Source organism: Lactuca virosa, chromosome 2 (genome assembly GCF_052849685.1).
Source record: "Lactuca virosa cultivar CGN04683 chromosome 2, Lactuca_virosa_CGN04683_v6, whole genome shotgun sequence".
In the NCBI taxonomy this organism is placed as follows: Eukaryota; Viridiplantae; Streptophyta; class Magnoliopsida; order Asterales; family Asteraceae; genus Lactuca; species Lactuca virosa.
The window spans coordinates 212,562,826-212,570,757 of record NC_136427.1 but is presented as its reverse complement, the minus strand read 5'-3'; the positions used below and the strand labels follow the sequence as shown (position 1 = coordinate 212,570,757).

The following is a 7,932-nucleotide window of genomic DNA, read 5'->3' as shown; positions in this document are numbered from 1 at the left end:
CTATGCTAGTGAGAAACTTTTTGAACCCCATCCAAAGTTTTTTTAATGCCACAGGGACCAATCTTGCAGTTTTTTCATATATATATATATATATATATATATATATATATATATATATATATATATATATGTGTGTGTGTGTGTGTAAAATATCAAATGAGAATCATTAAAAGTTAAGAACTCTAAGAACCACTTTTTTAGCTTATTATTAAGACTAGTTTTATGTATCAGATACCAAACATTCAAACACTCAAACTTTTTCAAACTCTCTCATCAAACTTGAAGAACACACCAACCATTCACCAGCTACCACCACCGCACCACCGACATACCGTCGGCATGTCGTCATCGCACCACCGTCGCCGCCGCCTCCTACCTCCGACAAACTATTCCGATCAGATCCGCATGCACCGACCGGTTCCAAATATACATTTTCAGCTTCAGATCTACAAATATCGCCACTAGATCTTTGATTTTCTATTCCAGATCTACAACCTCCGGCAAGCGACGAAGATCCACCACTATCATCAACGATCGTCACCGCTGCTATCGTCATACTCTGATCTCCGGTGAAACAACATCAGATCTGCCGCCTCCTTTGATTTCTCTTACATCTTTCTTTTCCTCTCTGATCTTTGGTGAAAAACTTCTAGATCTAATGCAGATCCGATGTGTTTCAAGTTAGATCTCTAGTGAAACATTACCTTTCAGTGACATTGAGTGGCCAGAACTAAAATCTCTGTCAACCTCCACCACCGTTGTTTCCTTGCCACTCCGTTGAAACATCACTAACTCGTTTCCATCACTTTGTCTTTGATTTCCGATGAAACACCACCAAATCTATGCATCAGGTATGTCTACTTTTGTATTGATTTTTTTTTAAAGTTTTGTTAAGCTGTGAATTTAAGGTTTTAATCTCTTATTTGTTTTTTATTTGTCTTAAAATTAGTCTTAACTGCTATTAAGTTGTGAATCTAAGTTTGCTTTTTATTTGTTATAATATTTCATAAAATTGCTATTAACGGTTTATGCTTTAGTGTTATTATGTTGTGAATTGAACTTAGAAAGTGTATTATTATGTTAGTGTTTGCTCAAATAATGTGTATTTAGTCTTTTTAAACTATGAATTGTGATGTTTTAATGTTTTAGTTATTGTTTATTTCTATTAAAGTTAGTTTTAACTGTATTAATAAGAAAATATAATTTTTAAGCTGTGAATGCATAATTTTTAATAAGTTTTAAGTTGTAAATCCAAATTTTTTCTTATTTGTTATAACATTTTAATATAATTGTTGTTCATAATTTAGGTTTTCAAATAAAAACATATTTCTTTATAACAACTCCTTAGTTTTTAAAATATGATTATGACCCTGAATAATCAGAAAAGCATATTCATAATCACTTTTTTTGCTAAACCAATTACTGCGACTTCAATTTGTGATGATCAGTTTAAATGTGCATCCAAATGCCCCCATTAGTGGAGTTTTGCATGTGCGGTTATGATATTTCTTAAAAAAAGAACGTGTTGAGTGTGGTATAATCATTTCTTCTTGGTAGTTTGTGAATACTAGTTAATTAGATTCAAATTAGTGAAACTCCTCTAAAATATTGTATGTCATCTGTACCTGAAAAAGAATAGGATTTTTATTTTAGAAATTCAAACATTCTTCTCTTCATATCTATGCCCGACAGAAAGTTTGTAGTTATAAGTTTTAAAAATTTCTATTCGCATTTATGGTTTTAAGTTTTTGAAATCCAAACTTTTTTATTAAATTTTCAAGTTGAGAAGGAACTTTAGTGAAACTCAAGTCAAATTTTTTAATCTTTTAGTTATTGTTTATTTCTATTAAAGTTAGTTTTAACTGTATTTATAAGAAAATATAACTTTTAAGCTGTGAATGCATAATTTTTTTATAAATCTTAAGTTGTGAATCCAAGTTTCTTTTCTTATTTGTTATAACATTTTAATAGAATTGTTGTTCATAATTTAGGTTTTTTTGGTTGTAATGTTGTGAATTGTATTTATAATATGTTATTATGTAAATGTTTTCTCAAATAATGTGAATTTATGTTTTTAAGTTGCGAATTGTGATGTTTTTAAGTTGTGAATTGTGATGTTTTAATGTTTTGAAAATTGTTTAGTTATGTTAATATTAGTTTTAATAAGAAAATATAAGTTTTATGCTTTAAATACATGACTTTTTTTATTAATTTTAATCTGGGAATACATGATTTTTTTATAAGTTTAAGTTGTTTTTTAAATTGATATGAATATCTATTTAGAGCACACAAGCTATTTGATTAAATTGTGAATGAAAATCATTAAATGCTTTATTAAACTATGAATTTGTGTGGTGCATACATGGTGTTTGATGAAAATGTTTCAACAAATCAAGTATGTTTTTAAGTTATGAATACTATGAATGAGAGCCTTAAACGCTGACAATTATAAATGATTTTATATATTAAGATCTGATATGGAAGGAATGATGATTGCAACTGTAACACATATGATTGGTGGTGGTGGTAGAATTTGAGTTTGACTTCTATAAATATGTGAATTAGTGTAGATATTATTGTATTATATTATGTTGTGAATTTTATATATTAAAGTAAAAATAGACTCTATTAAATTGTATATTTTATAAAAGTTTTATATTAAATTATGAATAAAGTTACGCATTAAAATATTAAATTGTGTATTAACAAATTAATATGTTTATTAAACTGTGAATAAGGTATTTTAAACTGTGAATAAATCTTATACACAATATTTTTTGTAAAGAAATCTATAATTTAAAAAAAAAAAATTTGTCAAGGAATAATTTTATTTTTTATTAAAATTTTGTACATTTGGCTGCACAAATAAAATGTTATGTGTTAAAAAGTATTACCACAAAAGTGAGAATTACAACGTTTGTTTTATTAAGTTGTGAATAAGACTAAAAAAAATGTCATTAATATTTGTGTTAGTCCGGCGGCGGTCTGACTGTTGTCCGATGGCGGTCCAACGACGGTCCAACAATAAGTGGCAATTAGTTGTAAACTAAGGAATAAAAAAGTTTGTTTAATATAATACTAAATTTTGATTTGTCCAAAATGCCTTTAATGAAAAAATCAAATAAATGGTTCTTAGAGTTCTTAACTTTTTTTTGTTCTAATTTGAACCATTCTCTCTCTATCTCTCTCTCTCTCTCTCTCTCTATATATATATATATATATATATATATATATATATATATATATATATATATATATATATATATATCTACCCTAATAAATAAGAATGATTTTGTCACATGTCTTATTCTCCTTCATTTAGACACTTGTCATTTTCTAGATTTTTTGAATTATCTAATATCCACTTGTCATTTTTATAGTTTTTTCATTTTTTATTCAAATTTCACCTATTAAATGTCACCTCATATTAATTAATTTTATTAATAGATTAATTAATGCACATAATAACTTTCTATTTGTGAATTTCTCTTTCCATTAATATATTAATTAATGTATATGTATATTAATGTAGATACTACATTCTATTTGTAAATTCATATTAATAAATTTTATTAGTATAGATTAGTTAAGACAAAATTACATGAATGGTCCATGTAGTTTACCAAAGGTTATAGATCAGTTACTTACTCTTTTATGAACATGGTCCTTATGGTTACCAAAACTTACATGAATTGTATTTTTTTGCTCACACAGTTACTTTTGGCCCTTCTAATAAACCCGTGTAATACACGGGTCTCACACCTAGTATATATATATATATATATATATATATATATATATATATATATATATATATATATATATAGACAAAACTGTAAAATTGGTCCTTGTGGTTTGCAAAAAACTTTGGATGGGGTCCAAAAAGTTTTCAGGTTGCATGGAAGGTCCAAAATCAAGAATTTTCTTTGGTTTTGGTCCTTGAAATTTTAAAAGGACTATTTTGCCCTTATTATTTATTTTTTACATTTTCTTTATTTGTTTTAATTGTTTTATTATTAAAAAGAAAGCAAAAGAAAAGAAAAATAGGACGGGTCCACCCCCACCTGATCTCTCTCTCTCTCTCTCTCTCTCTCTCTCTCACACACACACACACATATACATACACACATGACCTTTTCTATTCATATCGTCTTCCCCACCCTTCATCTTCAACTCATCTTGTTGTATCTTCCACAAATCAGAGACAAAACATCACAAATACTTCACTCCGTGAAGAATTTTCAATATGTTCACCTTACGCTTCTTCCCCTCGTGTTTCTTCACCTCGAGTTTCTTCTCTGAGATCGACTAAGATCAAATCGGTGATTCCAGCTCTGATTTAGAGCCCAAGTCGTAACCCTAGCCCTTGCCCAAGTCCGATAGGGTCAATACAGAAGAAATCGGCCGTTAATAGATGGTTATCGGTGTCCGATGCAGCTTCCGGTCGTAGGGTATCGGGGTCGTCTAGGATGGGTCCTGGTTCTCATTGAAGGTTAGTGTTAAAACTGTAAAATTATAAAGTTGTTTTCTAGAAAGTCATGTTCTTATCACCGTCGACCCGGGCAGTTCACGCACCCCCAATCATATCGTCTCCACCACCACCTCTCGCCGTATCCAAAGAAGAATTCCAACACAGTTTGGGCTTGACTGTCATGGATATTGTAAATTTAGGGCTTGTAAATTTAAGATTCAAACAGGGGAGGGTGGATTTTGTTTTTTTGAGTTGCAGCTGCTTTTCAATCGACCCAGATAAAGAAATTTGAAACTTCAGAAGAAATTATTTGATATAATGGTAGCGAATTTCAGTTCTTGTTCCGAATTAAAGATGAAACTAACCTCCAAAATGGGACTATGAGATTGATCGGACAAATTGGAAGGAAGTGAACTAGGGTTGAGGAAGACGGCCTGATGAGAGAGAGAGAGAGAGAGAAATCGGGTGGGGTGGACTTGCCTTCTATTTTTCTTTTCTTTTGCTATTTTTTTTAATTATAAAACAATTAAAACAAATAAAGAAAATATGAAAAATAAATAATAAGGGCAACATAGTCTTTTTAAATTTTCAAGGACCAAACCAAAGAAAATTCTTGATTTTGGACCTTCCATGCAAGTTGAAAAATTTTTAGACCCTATCCAAAGTTTTTTACAAACCACAATGACCAATTTTACAGTTTTGTCATATATATATATATATATATATATATATATATATATATATATATATATATAGGTTCAAATGTTCCTGACAACTATTGTGTGCATGTATGCACCAATGAGAAATCAAGAAATAATTAAATAATTAAATAAATAAATAAGGGTATAATGGTAATCTTAATATATTTAATTATGGTAAATGAATAATTCAAGTAATATATATCCTACGATAAGGGAATAAACACCACAAAACCTACAATCACGTATCCTTCTCAAAACCATATTCCTCTCCATTTGGAGGCGGCGGAAGCTTTGGCTGGAATAGGTCATTTTCCTGCTACAATTTTTGAATCTCGTGCACTATCGCCACACAATCACCATTGACCACTGCCGATCAATTGTCCATCACTTTCAACACCACAAAAATCCCTAATTCCGCCGCACCATCATTAGCCACCACCGGTTTCGCAATCGCCACACTGGGTTCTCAATTGCTACCACAGGAGACTTCGAAATCATACCTATTTTGATTTCACAACTATACGCCACTAAATATTTAGTAAGTTCTTTAATTGCATATTGCTTTTTTTTTTCTTCTTTATGCTTTTGGACGGTGTATGAATATCAAGATATGAGCTCTTTATTTTTTTATTTTTTTGGAAAATGAATTAATGAAAATGCTCAAAGAAATATCCAATAGCGTTTTTGTGTTTATAAATTAACTCGATTATAGGCTTTTGGATGGTTTATGAAGAAACACATGTACAATTTTTAAGTTATCAATGATGTTTTTTATATTCAACTGAAAATATCTTTTTTTAATATCTATATTGTCCTATATTTTTTTCTTGAAGTAAAATAATTATAAACATATTGGAACTTTATTCCTTTGAATATATGTTTGAATTTATAAGAACGACGTAAAAATCTTTATATTTTTGAATTAATTTAATTATCTTTCTTTTTCTTTGTTTATAAACATGTTAAGTAAGAAGCACAAAACCTTTGAATTAATTCCTTTTTCTTCTTTTTTCTAAATACATGTATGTCTTGTTTTTTGGTTACAAGAATATACATCAGTGGATTACTACTATACTGTTATTGGATTATTGTTGCATCATAAGACTCTGTTCATCAAAATGTCTGTTTAGTCTATTTCTTTTTTCTGATTTTTTGCTTGATCTGTGGGTTTTATTGATCAATTCAGCTCTAAAAAATTAGGTTTCTTGATTCTGGTACCATCAAATCCTTTTTTTTCCTTCTCTAGATGTGATTCATTTCATCAACAACTGTACCATTCTTTAAGAATATTTTGCAGGTAATGTATTCTTCTATTAGAATAGTCTGTAGAAAGTATTATATTTTGGTAGAAAGTATTATATCTGACCATGTGGTACACATTCTATTAGAATTACTAAAGTTTGTTTTATTATTCGTCATATAAAGACATTTCAACAAAATGTTATTATTGCTAGTTGATTTTGATTAAGTTTGGAATTACATTTGATTTCTTCAATCCCGTTTCACTGCTATTTTATTGTTGGTATTAAATTAGATTAGATAGATTTTGCATTTCTTGTTCCTACGCGATTCAGTATTGTTTGATTGAGTTTTGGCAAAGTGGATTTTGCTTTCAAATTTCAGTGGATTTTGAATATGTGTGTTGCTTAGTATGTTATTGGAATAAGAAAATAGTTGTATGTACTCTATGTATTCTGTCAGAATTTATTTTATGTATTCTGCCAGAATGTATTCTATGTATTCTATCATATTTTATGTATTCTTCCAGAATATATTAAGTGATAGGGATTGCAAGTAACATGCTTTTAACCATTCTTAGTTTTTGTTTTATTTGTGATAGGAATGTGTTGAAGAATTACATTCTTACGATAATACATCACATTTTCGTAAGAATAGTTGGAATCAAGTCGATTCTTTGGACCATTGAAGAAGATTAATTGCATTTGTTCAATAATTGTTTGACAAGATGAATGGGGTTGCATTAGTTGTTATCATTGCGTTGAAGACCTAATACGAATAACTTGAAGAATGAATAAAGTTTGATCATATTCACAATTTTAGAATGTTGATAATTTTTAAGAATTTTATTCATTTTTCTTGATATTCTTTTAGAATATGTGTAATTATATTAAAATGTATAAGACTTTTAATCTGTAAGAATATGTATGAATTTGTATTTAAGTTCGGATGTATAAGAATATATTGGAATGTTGTTATTTTTCAACCTCGGATTAGAGAATGTTGTTATTCTTCAATAATATTTTAATAGAATAAAATTCTGAAAGAACATCATTCTAACAAAAAATATATTCTGACAGAATAAAATCGAAATTGAATTAATTAAAAAATTCAAATTTTTAAAATTAGGAGAATTAATCATCCCTAAAAATCCGAAAATTTCCTTTTATAAATGTAGTTAATTGTCCAAAATATTATTTTGCTAAAATTTGTGTGATTATATGGTACATGTTATCCCATTGTAATATCATACACCCTCAAATCATGTCCATTGATTAATTCCATCCATTGGTCCAGATTTATGCATTTTGGCACACAATAGTTAGTAAAAACAAAATAATCTAAGCCTATATATAGTTTCTTTCGGCGGTTAGTGTTTTTTCGGTAGGCTGTTTCACCGGGCGGCGAAGTACTTTTATTCGACGGTTAATTTTCTTTGTAAACATATCAGTCGGTTAACGAAAAACCCTCTCATTGTGGTCATTTTTGTTATTAATAAGAATGGCTAAATACAAGCTCGAG

At 28.9% G+C, this 7,932-nt stretch overlaps 1 long non-coding RNA gene across 1 annotated transcript; it reads left to right on the top strand.

Annotated features, from left to right (window-relative positions):
* Positions 1-5,392: 5,392 nt before the first annotated feature.
* On the top strand, positions 5,393-7,396 carry LOC145160155 (uncharacterized). The gene is made up of 2 exons (XR_013738038.1): positions 5,393-5,710; positions 7,013-7,396. It is a non-coding gene; the product is annotated as an uncharacterized LOC145160155 (long non-coding RNA).
* Positions 7,397-7,932: the final 536 nt, after the last annotated feature.